This window comes from Loxodonta africana, chromosome 6, assembly GCF_030014295.1.
Source record: "Loxodonta africana isolate mLoxAfr1 chromosome 6, mLoxAfr1.hap2, whole genome shotgun sequence".
In the NCBI taxonomy this organism is placed as follows: domain Eukaryota; kingdom Metazoa; phylum Chordata; class Mammalia; order Proboscidea; family Elephantidae; genus Loxodonta; species Loxodonta africana.
Genome location: NC_087347.1, coordinates 122571519 through 122586064, shown reverse-complemented (window position 1 = coordinate 122586064; position 14546 = coordinate 122571519). Strand labels below are relative to the sequence as shown.

General features: G+C 47.8%; 1 pseudogene; it reads right to left on the bottom strand.

The window, feature by feature from the left end:
- Positions 1–445: 445 nt before the first annotated feature.
- Positions 446–13525, bottom strand: LOC111752473 (5-hydroxytryptamine receptor 5B-like; annotated as a pseudogene).
- Positions 13526–14546: the final 1021 nt, after the last annotated feature.

Sequence of the window (14546 nt, the reverse complement as noted above, 5' to 3'; positions counted from 1 at the left end):
ACATACATATAAAGATGATTCTAAGCCTAGAAATGAATGTTTCAAAAGTATCTTTATTACACCAGTCAGTATTGATATAGTGGGAAAACTTCTCACAGCTGTTCTCCCGTGTGGCAAATTTGGAACAGGCTGTGTTCTAGGTTGGGGAAGAGCAGAGTCCGATGGGTAAAGGATGGAGCAAAGGCTGAGTGGGTCACAAAAGTGGCCTCTAGGGCCCTGTGCTGAGAGAGCCTCTCCAAGAAATATGGTATTAAATAAAGGAAAGGCAAATCGGCTCAACTTGGTGTGGATCCTAACCAATTAACAGTAACTGCCTAAAGTGCTGTCCTAAAAAGGATCCTGAGGTGGAGTTTCTGCTCAGTGGAGAAATGTACCACAATCGATAAGCAATGTCTGCCATGCACACAGGAACAGGACTGTAGGTGCATGCTTGCCACATGTTTGCTTTCCTTCCTGAGAGCCTTTGGCACTGCTGCTCCCAGCAGTCCAGCCCCAACGGTATAAGCTCTCAAAATATGATTACTGCTCAGCTATGAAGGGAAGGCTCTGAGATCACTGGTGGGGAGTGGGGAGGGAATCCTCCCCATACTTCCACCCGCATGTTTCTCCAAGCCCCGTGTTTATCTCCGCTTGGTGAAGAGGCTCTTGAAGGCATTGTTGTAGTTCTTGTTAAAAGCTGTGTAAATTAGAGGGTTGAAGAAGGAATTGGAATAGCCAAGCCACAGGAATACACTTTTCCAAATAGGGGGGCAAGCTGCAGGCACAGAGAGGGCTGCTGAGTTCTGCCAGGAAGAAGGGGATCCAGCAAAGCACAAAGACGCCAATCGGAATGCCCACCGTCATGGCGGCCTGCTTCTCCTGCTCCCGCCAGGAGTCTCCGCCCACCGGGAAGGCGACCTTCGCTTGTCGCCGCACCGTGAACACCATCTCAGCATACTGAGGGGCCTCCTTCACCTTGCGACAAAGGAAACAGGATTAGAGAAATACAATATAATTACTGTATGATTAAAGCAACAGGAAGCTACTCTGGCCTGGCCCAACACCTCTCTTGCAACCTCATTCAAAAAGCAATTATTCCGTAACCCATCAATCTGTTCATGGCAGTGGAAAATTTGGCAACGGATATTGCCAACATGATTGCACAACATGATTAATTAGTGTCACTAAATTGTACCCGTGGAAAATCTTGAGTTGGCAAATGTACTACATACGTTTTACAACAATAAAAAAACGTTTTAAGACATGAGATGAAAAAGTAACAAACTAGGTTAAAACAAGTACTGAAGATTCTTCAGGGAGCAAGAGTGATGGTCCCCACAATTTCAAATAATAAGGTATAAAAAGGAAGGGAGGCAGGGAAGAGCAGGCGCTTTGGTGTCAGACCCAGACTTGAATCCCACTATTACAGCAGCATCAAGCACCTCTGTCTCTCCAAGCTTCTTCCTCATCTATGAAGCTGGGTGAAGAAAGTACCTTCCTCAGCCATAAGGCTGTCATGGTGATGAATTGGGAGTGTCTTCAAAGGCTCCGCACAACACCTGCACAGGTGTTCACCCACTCAATCCATTTGGATTGCCACCTCAGTGCTTGGGGCTGGGACAGGGACTACAAATAGAACAGACACAGCTCTGGCCCTCACAAAGTTTGCAACTAGAAAGACAGATTGTAAACATTAGTATTGCAAGAAAATGTATAATTGTTGTGGCAAATGGATTCTGTTTAAATTATGTAAGTAATTTGCTATCGCCCAGCATTAAAAAACAAAATAAAACTCTAAGTGCCTTTGTGATATCAGCTACTGTTTAGGGAGCCTCCAGCACTCTTTACAACCCCTCGTCATCATCCTTTGGTTAACTCCTATCTACCTCTCAGGTCTCAGCTTAAAGGCCACCAGCCCTCTCAGAGTGGCCTTTTCTGACGCTCTAAACTGAATCACGTTTCTCTGTTATGGGGTCATGTTTTCCTGTTTTGTGGCTATTTGTCTGATGATGTGTGTGATATGTCTCCCCCACTAGTCCAAACTGGATGAAGGCAAAGGACTGTGTCTTGTACACCTGGCAACCACCATACCTGGCACCTAGTAGGTGCCCAGGAAATCTCTGGCGAATTGTTTATCTTTACAACAGGATGGTATGCATCCTCTATTGCTCTTCCTTCTCAGAATCCCACCAGTCATGACCTCAGTTGCCACTGTACATACAAAGGCAAGAGACCCCTGGGCAATAGTTGTGTTGAACTTTTCTTCCAGATACAACTGGAAGAAACCATTAGTTGCCACCTCACTGATGGAGCAGAAGGAAGCAGGACCACTACAGACTGTGGAAGAGCTTGTTATATTTTTCACAGCACATTCACTTGTTGTCTCTCACATGAACCAGGATAGCCCAAGCTAAGTGGGTGAAGGAGTTTCCAGCTGGCCTACCTTACACAAACCCACAAACCCAGGACTCCTTACTCACTCTCGGCGCTGCGTTCAGATTCTGTCTCTTCCCCTACCTCTCCTCTCCCTCCATCCCAGCTCCGTTTATTTGGAAAATCACTCAATCAATCTGCAAAGAGATCATGGCAATACGGGGGGTGACACACTGTGGGCAAAGACTCCTTTCCTTTGCCTACGTACATCTGGATCCATCCCACGACAGGGAGAGAGACAATGAAAAGGCCAGTGATTCCAGCAACAGGACAGACAACATCTCCTCCAGCTCTCAGGGCCTGTGATGGCAAACACACACCTGCTAAAGAGGGAGACATGGACAACCAGCCCACAGCCCTGGGCCCTATAGCCAGCCCCCCCTCCAACAAGTCATTCATTCCAAGGGTTCACAGTCCTCCTGCCAGCAGGAGGGAGCTGCACTTCACCTTTTCCCTCTGACCAATCCTACGGTAGTAGACCTTTGTCAAGTCACAAAATGAAGTCTAAGGGGTAAAACGGTGCATCCTGAAACCATTCCAGGAATATTTGGAGCTCTAGTGGTGCAGAGGTTAACAGCTTGGTTGCTAACCAAAAGGTCAGCATTTGAATCCACCAGCTGCTCCTTGGAAACCCTTTGGGACAGTTCTACTTTATCCTGCAGGGTTGCTATGAGTTGGAATCTACTTGAAAGCAACAGGTTTGGTTTTGTTTTGCTTTATTGTGAGGGAAAAACATTATCAGAGCTTGAGAGGAGGTGGAAAGTGATTTTTTTTTTCATTGTCCTCCCACTAAGCTCATTAAAGGGCATTTTTCCAGTCATTTCTCTAAATGGCCTCCCAGGCACTTGAGCTCCTCCGCTGGGTAATGCAGATCCCAAATGCTCTTTATGCTATTGAGGTAAAGAAATGGATGAAGTTCAGTTCAGAGGGCTCCTGGGGGAAGAAAACAGAGAAGGCAAATCTATTGATTAATTAATTAGGTTTGTTTCAAACACACACAGCCTCCACCACTACAGCCTTTAGCAGAGGCCACCTTGGCTTCATCAAGATGCCTGTTTGCTGGAAGCCATGTTCACAGCTTTTCAGCATGAACCTACCACATGCTATGCAGTGACACTGGAAGATGATGGACTCTTCCCAATAATCAGCCATAAAGAAAATGAGCCGATCACAGATGATTCCGGTTTGCCAGGGAACTGCTTTGTGTGGCTTTTTCAGTTCAAAAAAGTAATGTCCAATAGGAAACCAAAAGATACTGAGAAGAACTTTTGTGACCTCATATACAACAGACACTGTGCTAAATGCTTGAAATGGATTATTTTAATTCATCATCACACGAAACTTTTGAGGTATAATTATCCCCATTTTACAGTTGAGAAAGCTAGCTCTGAGGAGTTAAATAGCTTGTCCAAGGTCACACAGTTGCTTGTTGCTAGAGCTGGAACTCCAACTGGGGGAATTTGACATCAGAGTCCACACTCTTAACCCCTACAGGTTATTATGCAGACTTTTGTTAAAGTGACTGATCTGAACAGATTCCCACAGAACCTATTTTAAGGATATTCATGCTGGGATGGTTTCAGAAGGGACATCTACGGTTTCCTGGGCAATTTCTGGAACATACAGCAACCAGCTCCAGGGGTATCCCTGAGCTTCTCCCTCTCTCCTCTTTGACCTGTCTCTCCTCATCCTTTTCACCTTCCACTCCACTGTGCACACTGGTCTGGTGACCAACCATTCAGGCTCAAGAGGCCACTGACCCTGTGTCTTAGTTATCTAGTTTTGCTAAAACAAAAATACCACAAATAGATGGCTTTAACAAAGAGAAATTTATTCTCTGACACTCTAGGAAGCTAGAAGTCTGAATTCAGGGCACCAGCTCCAGGGGAGGCTTTCTCTCTCTGTTGGCTCTGGGGGAAGGCCATTGCCATCAGTCTTCCTCTAGTCTAGGAGCTTCTCAGCTCAGGAACCCCTCATTAACATCATAGAGGTAGGATTTACAAGACATAGGAAAATCACATCAGATGACAAAATGGTGGACAGTCACACAATACTGGGAATCATGGCCTAGCCAAGTTGACACACATTTTGGGGGACACAATTCAATCCATTACACCCTGTGTTAAGAATCTGCTTATCTGAAGACAGGAATGCAGACTATTGAATCCATTTAACCAGTAGTACCTGACACCTTCCAGTCCTGTTGTAAAATGATAAAACCCATTGCTGTTGAGTCGATTCTGACTCATAATGACCCTACAGGGCAGAATACAACTGCCCCATAGGGTTTCCAAGGAGTGGCTGTTGGATTTGAACTACCAACCATTTTGGTTAGCATCTGAACTCTTAACCACTTTGCCACCAAGGCTCCCACAAAAGGATAGGTGCTCTGAATACACAGAAGGCTGGAGAGGTATAATCCCATAACGGAGTCCACACACGCAGGGAGAGGCAGAACTTGGGTGCCTGGCTCCAGTCTGTCTGACCCAGGCCTGTAAGGTTTCTCTCTGCTAAGCTGTAATATAAAATATGAGTTTACTTGAACCTCTTTACAGTCTGGGGCTTTCCCACCTGAAATTAATTAAGAACCAAATTTGTCAGACAATAAATGCTCAAACATTGACCGATCACCTACCGTGTGTATTGTTGGTAGTTGCCATCGGAGTCCACTCTGACTCATGACGACCTTACATAGAGCAGAACACAACGTTGCCCGGCTCTGCGCCAGCTTCATAATCACTGGCATGTTTGAGTCCATTGTTGTGGCTATCGTGTCAGTCCATCTCATTAAGGGTTCCCCTCACTTTCACTGACCCTCTACTTTACCAAACATGATATCCTTTTCTAGCAATTGGTCTTTCCTGATGATGACATGTCCAAGGTAAGTGAGCTGACCAACACCACAGTTCGAATGCATCAATTCTTCCTCTGTCTTTGTTTTTAATTGTCCAGCTTTCTCATGAATATGAAGCAATTAAAAAGGCCATGGCTTGGGTCATGTGCACCTTAATCGTGAACTGTGTGCATAGAGACTTATGTATTGTAATTTCCCACCAAGTCCCAATTTCAGATATTCTGGCCCACTATTCCCATAAGTACCCTCATATCAGGAATAGATTCAGAATATTGTGTCATGACTAACACTCCAGGAGAGCAGGGGCCATGAGTGTACTGTCCACTGATGAATCCCCAGCCCTAGCATGATACATGGCCTATAATAGATTCTCGGTAATGTTTTTAAAAATTTTTCCTTACTGTGCTTTAAGTGAAAGTTTACAATTCAAGTCAGTTTCTCGTACAAAAACTTATACACACATTGTTCTGTGACCCTAGTTGCTCCCCCTACAGTGTGACAGTATGCTTCTCCTCTCCACCCTTTATTTCCCGTGTCCATTCAACCAGCTCCTGTCCCCTTCTGCCTTCTCATGTCACCTCCGGACAGGAGCTGCCCATTTATTCTCATGTATCTTTAGTAATATTTTGAATAAATAAATGTTTGGGGGAGACGATTTGATATGGGTCTCTTGTGTTACATAAATTTTGCTAGCAAAGATACTGTGACACCTTTGTTTTGATTAGCTTTTCAAGGATGTTTGTTTGTATGGCAAACAGCCTTAAACAATACAGATAGTGCCTCCCAGTGGAGCAGAGGGTAGGCTTGCTTGCAACCCATTATAAAAGATTCAGGTTTCCTAAGAACAGAGGGCAAGTTTATTTACTGTCCAATGCTAAACAATAAAGATTTGAGTTTCCTAATCTGAGGGTCTCTTCCATGACACAAATCTGTAATGCTTTTGAGGGACTTTGGGGGAAAGTGGGTCGAAGACAAACATGAAGCTCAAACTCCCTGCTGCACTGTAATAAAGTCCTTTGTCTCTGACCCAAAAGTCTTATTTCTTCTGCCAGCATCCAGTAAACTGTGACAGCTTGATTTGTTAGGTTGCATGCAGGGCAAAATCTTATATCCTTCACAATAATAGACATATGTCTAGTAGTTAGCTATGTGGTTCCGCACGTTGTCATAGTCAGTAAAGCAGCAATCATGTAAGAAAGGAATAAAGAAACCAAGGCTCAGAGCAAGTTAGTAATTAGTTGGGATTCCAATCTGAGCCCCCGTTTCTATACCTCCAACCAGGAAGAACCTTATCTACATCGCAGGCTTATTTTGAGGATTAGAATGTTACAGCAGTACACACTAGAGTCTCAAAAAATGTCAGCTTTGTGTCCTTCTGTCCCTCTGCTCTGTTTTAAAAAACTCTGGCTGCCACAGAAAGAACCTAGAAACATTTGTAATCGTGTAATGCTACCCTAGTAATGAACATCCTAGTGACAAGAAATAGAGAAGGAGAGCATAAAGAATAATGGTTCCCAGTCACCCGTGGGACCTATAAGTTTGCACTGTGATCACATGGGTCAGATGTTCAGTATGGAGAGACTCTTGACAGGGCTGGTGCTGGGGCAATCACATAATCCTAGTGGCTAATCAAGCCCTACAACTTCTGAGGGAGGGAAGAGGACTGTCTTAGTTTCCTAGTGCTGCCATTACATAAGATACCACAAAAGGGTAGTGGTAAAGAACGGAAACTTACTGTCTCATAGTTTTGGAGGCTACAAGACCAAAGCAGGGCATCAGCTCTAGGGAAGGGTCTTCCCTTGTCGGCAGCCTGGAGAGTTCTTTTGCATTCCTGGCATCTGTCTTCTCCTTATGTGTGTCTCTGTGTCTATTCTGCTTATTTTATAAAACACCACTCAGAAGAGATTAGGTTTAGGATCCACCCCACTCTGGTATGACCTCATTAACATAACAAAAGAAAACACCTCTTGCCAAACAGGATCACATTCACAGGTACAGGGGTTAGAACCTCAACATAACTTTTGGGGGGGATACAATTCAATTTATAACAGGACTTTGAGAGATTTCCAATTTTGGTTGAATGCAATCTGGATTATTACTGGAATTCTATCTCAGCAGAGCTCTGCAGGTCAGCGTGGGAACACCTGGGACTCCATTTTCTCTGCCTGAGATGTTCTGAGGTGACTGAGCTCCAAGTCTGATTTCTCCAAGATACTTTAAGGAGATAACTAACCAAAATAGCCCTTCAAAGTAAACAGAAGCTGTCTAGCTTGTTTGACAAACTAAGGACGGGAAATTTTCTCGACTGCTTCTTTTGTGCAAAAGAAATCAAGCAAATAAATTAAGGAAATCTTCTTGTAAAAATAAAAGCTGAGCACACTGCTAGGCTTGAGGAAAATAAACTTTCCCTTCAATGTAATTATATACACAGCAGAGTATAGTTTTGCCAAGCTCTCAGGTATTTTCATAAGGTACCATTGCTATAATTCTTGTACTTGGGAAGCATGTATCTTTTAGAAAGTTTGGTCACCCTGGCGTAGCCAAGGACCCACTGGGGTTAATGCTGAGACAGGGAAAATGCAAGCAAGTACGCTGTTTGTGGGTATTGATTGTGGCAAGGTTAGGTTACGTTTGTGTTTTTGTCTCTAATCTCATCTGATCCAAAATTGCTCGTTATGAAAACTTGGGGCTCCATGGGTGGCATAAACAGCTCGACTACTTGCTGAAAGGTTGGTGCTTTGGACCTACCCAGAGGATCCTCAGAAGATAGGACTGGCAATCTGCTTCTGAAAAGCCACAGCCTTGAAAACCCTACTGTGCACACGTGGGGTTGCCATTGAGTTGGAATTGATTCAACAGCAACTAATAACAATAACATGAGGCAGCGAGGTCCCTGGGTAGCACAAACGGCTTGCATTCAACTGCTAGTCTAAAGGTTAGTGGTTCAAACCCACCCCATGGTACCCTGGAAGAAAAGGCCTGGTGTTCTTCTTCCGTTAAGATCACAGCCAAGAAAACTCGATGAAATGTGGGTTTCTAGTCTATAACACGTGGGGTTGCCATGAGTAGGAACAGACTCAAAGGCAACTTAACAGCAACAACAATGAGACCACGTCAATGGAAGGTTTTCTGTTAAGGCAAGAGCTCTGAATCTCAGGTCCACACACCCCCAGGCCAGGGATTCTTGGTGCAAGGGAAGGGCGCAATGGAATGACAGGAGGTTTTTAAACTTTTACACCTTTTATACATCAGTGTTCTGAGGTACCTCCCTAGGGCTGGGGCTGCAGGCCTGAGGGCCACTTCGCTGCCTCGGAGCCTGTCTTGGTTATCTAGTACTGCTATAACAGAGATACCACAAGTGAATGGCTATAATAAACAGAAATTTATTTTCTCACAGTCTAGTAGGTTACAAGTCCAAAATCAGGGCGTTGGCTCCAGGTGAAGTCTTTCTCTCCCTGTTGGCTCTGGAGGAATGTCCTTGTCCTCCATCTTCCCCTGGTCAAGGAGCTTCTCAGGAGCAGAGACCCCATGTCCAAAGGATGCTGTTTGTTTCTGGTGCTGCCTTCTTGGTGGTATGAGGTCCCCCTATCTCTCTGCTTGCTTCTTTTATATCTCAAGAGATTGCCTCAAGCCACAATCCAATCCTGTAGGTTGAGTCCGGCCTCACTAACACAACTGCTGCCCACCCTCCCTCATTAACATCATGGAGGCAGGATTTACAACATATAGGAAAATCACACAATACCCAGAATCAAGGCCCAGCCCAATTGATACATGCATTTTTGGGAGGACATAATTCAATCCATGATAGAGCCCTAATTACTGCTTGGTAGCCACATGTTCAAGGCAGTATAGCTAAAGATGGCAGGTGGTCCAGACCCGTGAGTTACTGCCTGGAGGAGAACAATGTAGGAGGGCTGCAGATCTGCACTGAACATTGAGTGTGAGTGAAATAAACATTTTAGTGGTTTGGGGTTACATGTCACTGCAGCATAACTTAGCTTGTCCTGACTAATCAAAGCTGTAATGCCAACTTTGCGGGATTATGAGGATAAATAAAAAGATGAATGTAAAACATCAAAAACAGTGCCTGGCAGAGAGAACTGACTCAGTAAACATTTGCTTCCTCTCTACTTTCAAAAAGTACATTTTCCCCAAAAGGATTGATTACTGTCCAGGAGCTGTTTCAGGCCCCCTTATGATAATATTTTAGGGTTAGGATCTAGCCTTAGATTTCGGAAAAAGTTGAAGGATGTACACAGCCTGCTCAGCAGAGGCCTTCAGACTTCATGAGGATGTAACCAACAGGGTTAAACTGTTCCCCTCCTGGAATATAACCAACAAGGTTAAACGTTCCCCCTTCCATCACACCTCTGGTCCAGGAGCTCCTGATAGGCATCCTGTGTAGCAGCCCGAGGCCACTTCACCGCTCCCCCTCTGTTTGTGCATGCGCAATAAGCTGCAAAGCTGTCCTTAGATGAACTTCGTGTCATGCCCCCCAAAAAACACGCCCCTAGCTGCCACATTACACCCCCCATGGCACCCCCCCACACTGATGCTAATTAGAACTAATTAATGCTAATTAGCTCCTGGAATTGTCCTCCTATTCTCAGATACTTCATGAATCATGCATAACTTCACTATCCCAAACCCTACAACTGCCCTGGAATCCCCAACCTCAGGGAGCTTGATTTGAGACTTAGTCTCCAAGCTCTTTGTTTGACTTAAAAAAAAAAAAAAATATGTTGACTGGCTTGCAATAAAGTTCGCTTTCTCCTTTTCAAAGGTCTGGTGTCTCAATTTACTGGAGGGGTTGCACCGGGTAGGACCCACCCTCATGGGGTACAAGGACAGCATCTATCACCCACAGAAAGCAGTTTACTCTGCAAGGCCTAAATTCAACTCAACCCATCTCCCTAGGAGTGCAGAAAAAGGCAGTTGGGAGAAAAGTAGCCTTTGGACATCAGATTTTATTCCTGGCACATCATTCTAAATTTCAGTTTGGGTATCTTGTTGCCAGAGGTCTTGCAAATGCTGACTCAGGAGTGTTTCCCAGGCTTTTAGGTGAGGGCTTGCTGGAGCCTTAAAAAACAGATGCTCTCAGACACCGTACCATTCACAGTCTCAGCACCATATGACTCAGTTCCCCCTAGACATGACTTCATGGCAACCCCATGTGTGCAGGGCAGAACTGTGCTCCACGGGGTCTTCAAGGCTGTGACCTTTCAGAAGCAGATTGCCAGGCCTTTCCTTCGAGGTGCCTCTGGGTGGGTTCAAACCACCAACCTTTCAGTTAGTAGTCAAGCATTTATCCGTTTACACGTTGCCATGAATCAGAATCGACTTGATGGCAACCGGTACTGGTAGACATGACTTAGGCCAATGTTGTATATTAAAGAAGAGAACCTGAGGCTCAAAGTGGGAAAGGGGCTTGCCCTGGCTCCCACTGCCAGTAAGTGGCTAAATCCAACACTGCTCCTGCCTCCCTGAGGTGTGCTGGTGAGCAACCTTTCGCTCATGCCCAAAGTATACAAGCTTCCACCAACTCTCCCTTTTGTCAGACTTCCTCCTCCACAGCGGCCTGCTCCCCTACAGCCCATTCCACCGCGCTCCCCTCACTTGCATAGTGGCGGGCAGTGGCAGCATAGCCCAGTGGTGGCAGCTGAAACGAAACTTGCCTGCCTTGTAGATATTCCGACAAATAAAGTGCACCATGCCAAGTAATAGGTAGAAGGCACTGCAGGTGGAGAAGACTGTCCAGTCACATCTTCCCTAGATCACCTTTTCTGTCCAATAGCAACACTGAACTCAGGCTTGGCAAACCTTTTGGTGTCCATTTCACCGTGATTTCTCTCTGGGTCCACATTGGACTGGTGTAGCTATTAAAAGTCAGCTCTACCCTGGCAATCAGACAGAAAGCCGCAATCTCCCCAGGCAGTTCCAGAGGACTTTTCAAAGAACATCATTAATTCTGAATAAAGCTCTCCCCTACCAACTTCCCAGTTATAGTCTTGACATTCCTATTTTGTTACAGAATTCCTGCCATTTAATGAAAAAAAAAAAAGGTCTACTTTTAAAGACACATATTTGTCTAAGCAGGCTAAGTAACTCAGTTAATTTTTGAAAATTAAAATGAAACTAACCAAAACACAGAAACAAAACTTCCCATCTCTCTTTTTTTACCGCTCATGAGCCCCTTCCCTAGTACATATATTGTATTGGGAAAGGGGCAATAAATCCTGTTATTCTTCAGATCTGTGGGCTTGTTACCTGGAACACCTGATTCCCCTAAAAACGGGAAGTTTCAGGCTTGCAGGGTGAGGAGGGAGCTGAACACCTATTATGCCTGACCCGAAGGCGGTAGCGCCTACAAGATAGCAAATACAGGTCAGAGAAGTTCTGCTCAATGCAGCTTCCTCCATCTCCTTACATTCCCCACCATAACTTCCATCCCCTATAGACTGGCTGCCAGGCAATGGCTCTGTTGATCTCTTTCTTGCTCTAGCCAGCTCTGCCACCCACTGTGTCCCAGGCACATTACATTCTTCATATCTCATCCTCGCCACGAACCCTATGAAGGAGCAATTGCCTTGTTTAAAGAGCAAAGAGGCCCATGGAGATTAAGCAAGTTCTTTAATATCCCAAGCTGGGATTCGAATTCACAGGTCTACCTGGGCCTGGTGGCACAGTGGTTAAAAACTATAGCTGCTAACCAAAAAGCCACAGTTCTAATCCATCAGCTGCTCCTTGGAAACCCTATGGGGTAGTTCTACTCTATAGTGTAGGGTCGCTATGAGTCAGAATCCACTCGTGGACGGGTTTGCGTTTTTTGTTTGTTTGGTTTATCTGGCTCCAAAGCCGCTAGGGGATAGATAAGACTGAGGTTAGGATAGGGAAAGGAAGTGATGCTTGAAGTATCTTTTCTCCTCACTACCCCCTTTGGGACATGAGAGGATGGACTGCGGGTGCTTTGGAGTCAGAAAATAAGGGGCAAGAGGCCAGAGGAATTTCCTCATCTGCAGAGCAAATTCCCAGCCCATGCAGGGCCGGGGAAACCGGTGGTGCAGGGTTCACACGGATTCAACGACTCAACGGGAAAAGCAACAGGGGTAGCTAGTCTGACGAGCTCTCAGCACTGCTGAGAAACGCTGCACCTGCAAGTCCCCTCCAGCTCCGTCTTGGCTGCTGTCAGCTGGGGCCCCAGTCCCACCATGCAGGTGGCGAAACCCTTGGCGGGCGCACCAGGTTCACAGGTAGTGAACCCTCGGCGTGCCCTCCAGGTAGGCAGGTGACAAGCCGCTCCCTGTGTACTCCAGGTAAGCAGATGGCAAACTCCTCCTCAGGCACTCCAGGTGCACCGGGGGCCAACCTTTTCGTGTGCTCGCCAAGTATACAAGCTTCCACCAACTCTCCCTCTCGCCAAGCTTCCTCCTCCGGCAGCGGTCCCGCTTCCCTTTGCCCCATTTTGCCGCCCTTCCCCGTCACCTGCATAGTGGTCGGCAGTGGCAGCACAGCCCGGTGGCGGCGGCCAAAGCGGAAATTGACCGCCTTGTAGATCTTCCAATAAACGAAGAGCACCACGCCAAGTGGCAGGTAGAAGGCGCCGCAGGTGGAGAAGACGGCGTAGGAGGGTTCCGGGGTCACCTGGCAGCGCTGGAGCCGGGCGTCGTACCCTAGCCCCAGCCGAAGAGCAGCGGCGCCAGGGCGATGAGCTCTGACAGCGTCCAGGTAAGCGCGATCTTGAGTGCCGAGGTGCTGCGGCCGGTGCGCAGCGGGTACTGCAGGCGGCGCGTGATGGTTCAGCAGCTGTCCAGGGCGATGGCCACCACGGTCCAGATGCCGGCAGTGCAGAACAGCACGTCGAAGGAGGTCCACACGCTGCACAGGCTCAGGTCCGGCCACCCGCGCCGCCCGGCTGACAGCTCGCTCACCAGGCTCAGCGGCATCACCAGAGCCGCCACCAGAGCGTCCGACACGGCCGTGGAGGCCACCAAGTTGTGCCGGACGCGATGGAAGGTGCGGAGACGCAGGATGGTGACAAGAACCAGCAAGTTCCACAGAAAGGTGGCCGCAATCAGTAGCACCAGCAGCGTCACCATCAACAGAGTAAAGACGGAGAAGAGAGGTTCGTGGCCAGGCAGGACCGCGTCGCAAGGGGACGACCCGACGACACCGGACGGGCTTGGGCTGCTGCTGCTGGCCTCGGGTCTTGGGGGAAGGGCGATGCCGGCGGCGACCACCGAGGTTAGCTGCCTCCATGGCGCGGCGCGCGGGATCGGGTCTCACCTGGCAGGAGACTTTGCGCGCAGCCCTGGGGGTTGTGCTGTCGGGAGCGCGGGAGGTGACACTGCGTGCCCGGGGAGGGCCGAGCGGCGTCCACGTCGTCCTACCTGGTCCCTTCTTCAGGATCGCAGACGCTGCGCCCCAGCGCCCTTTTGGCGCCTCTGCCTGGAGCCCTCGTGGAGGAAAGGAGAGTGGAAGCCTCAATCCAGCTCTGCTCCGCGCGCCAGGCTCTCCCACCTCGCCTTGCAGTCCCCGAGGTAATCCGCTGCCGGGAGGCTGGGAATCCGAGCGCGTAGCCGTGTGTCCGCGCGTTGGGCCGGCCTGGGAGACGGACCCCACCACCACACTGGTGGTAGCGTGGGCCCCGCGGCACCGCGGGGTGGGTGGCGGAATTCTGGAGCACCCGCCAATAGGAGCCGGTTTTCACGCTGTCCCTGCAGGTTCCCTGCCTCGGGCGAGGAGAGAACCTTCCTGCGGTATCTCGAGAGCAGGTTTCCGATCATGTAGGAATTCCGGAGCCGACACCTTGCGGATCCCTCGGGCTGACCTGGTGGCACGGCTTGACGTAGTGGAAACGGAGGGACCCGCCCTCTCCTGGCCAGAGGGCTTCTCGGTTTCTTGTGTCTTGATCCCACATATGCCTGAAAAGGGGGCTCAGCTGGGCATTCGGTTCTGTAAAATAGAAAGCTCCTAACCTTGACTGCATCCTGGCGTGTCAGGTGCGGATATCCTGCCAGGCAAGGGCTTGATGGAGTGTGAAGAGTTCAATCCCTGGCTCTGCGCAGAAGAGAACAAGGCTTCTAAGTTTGCAGAGGTCTCAAAGAGGGAGGGAAGGTGAGCGTTTACCACCTTTTCACCAGCTAGAACCCTGCCCCATCCTATCCCCACCCACAACACATACACCTCCACGTCCCAGCTTCTAACGTTCTTGACTAGCAGGGCTTGTATTATCTCTTCTGAAACTTCATATCTAGTTTAAAGCTGGAGTTATGTGTTG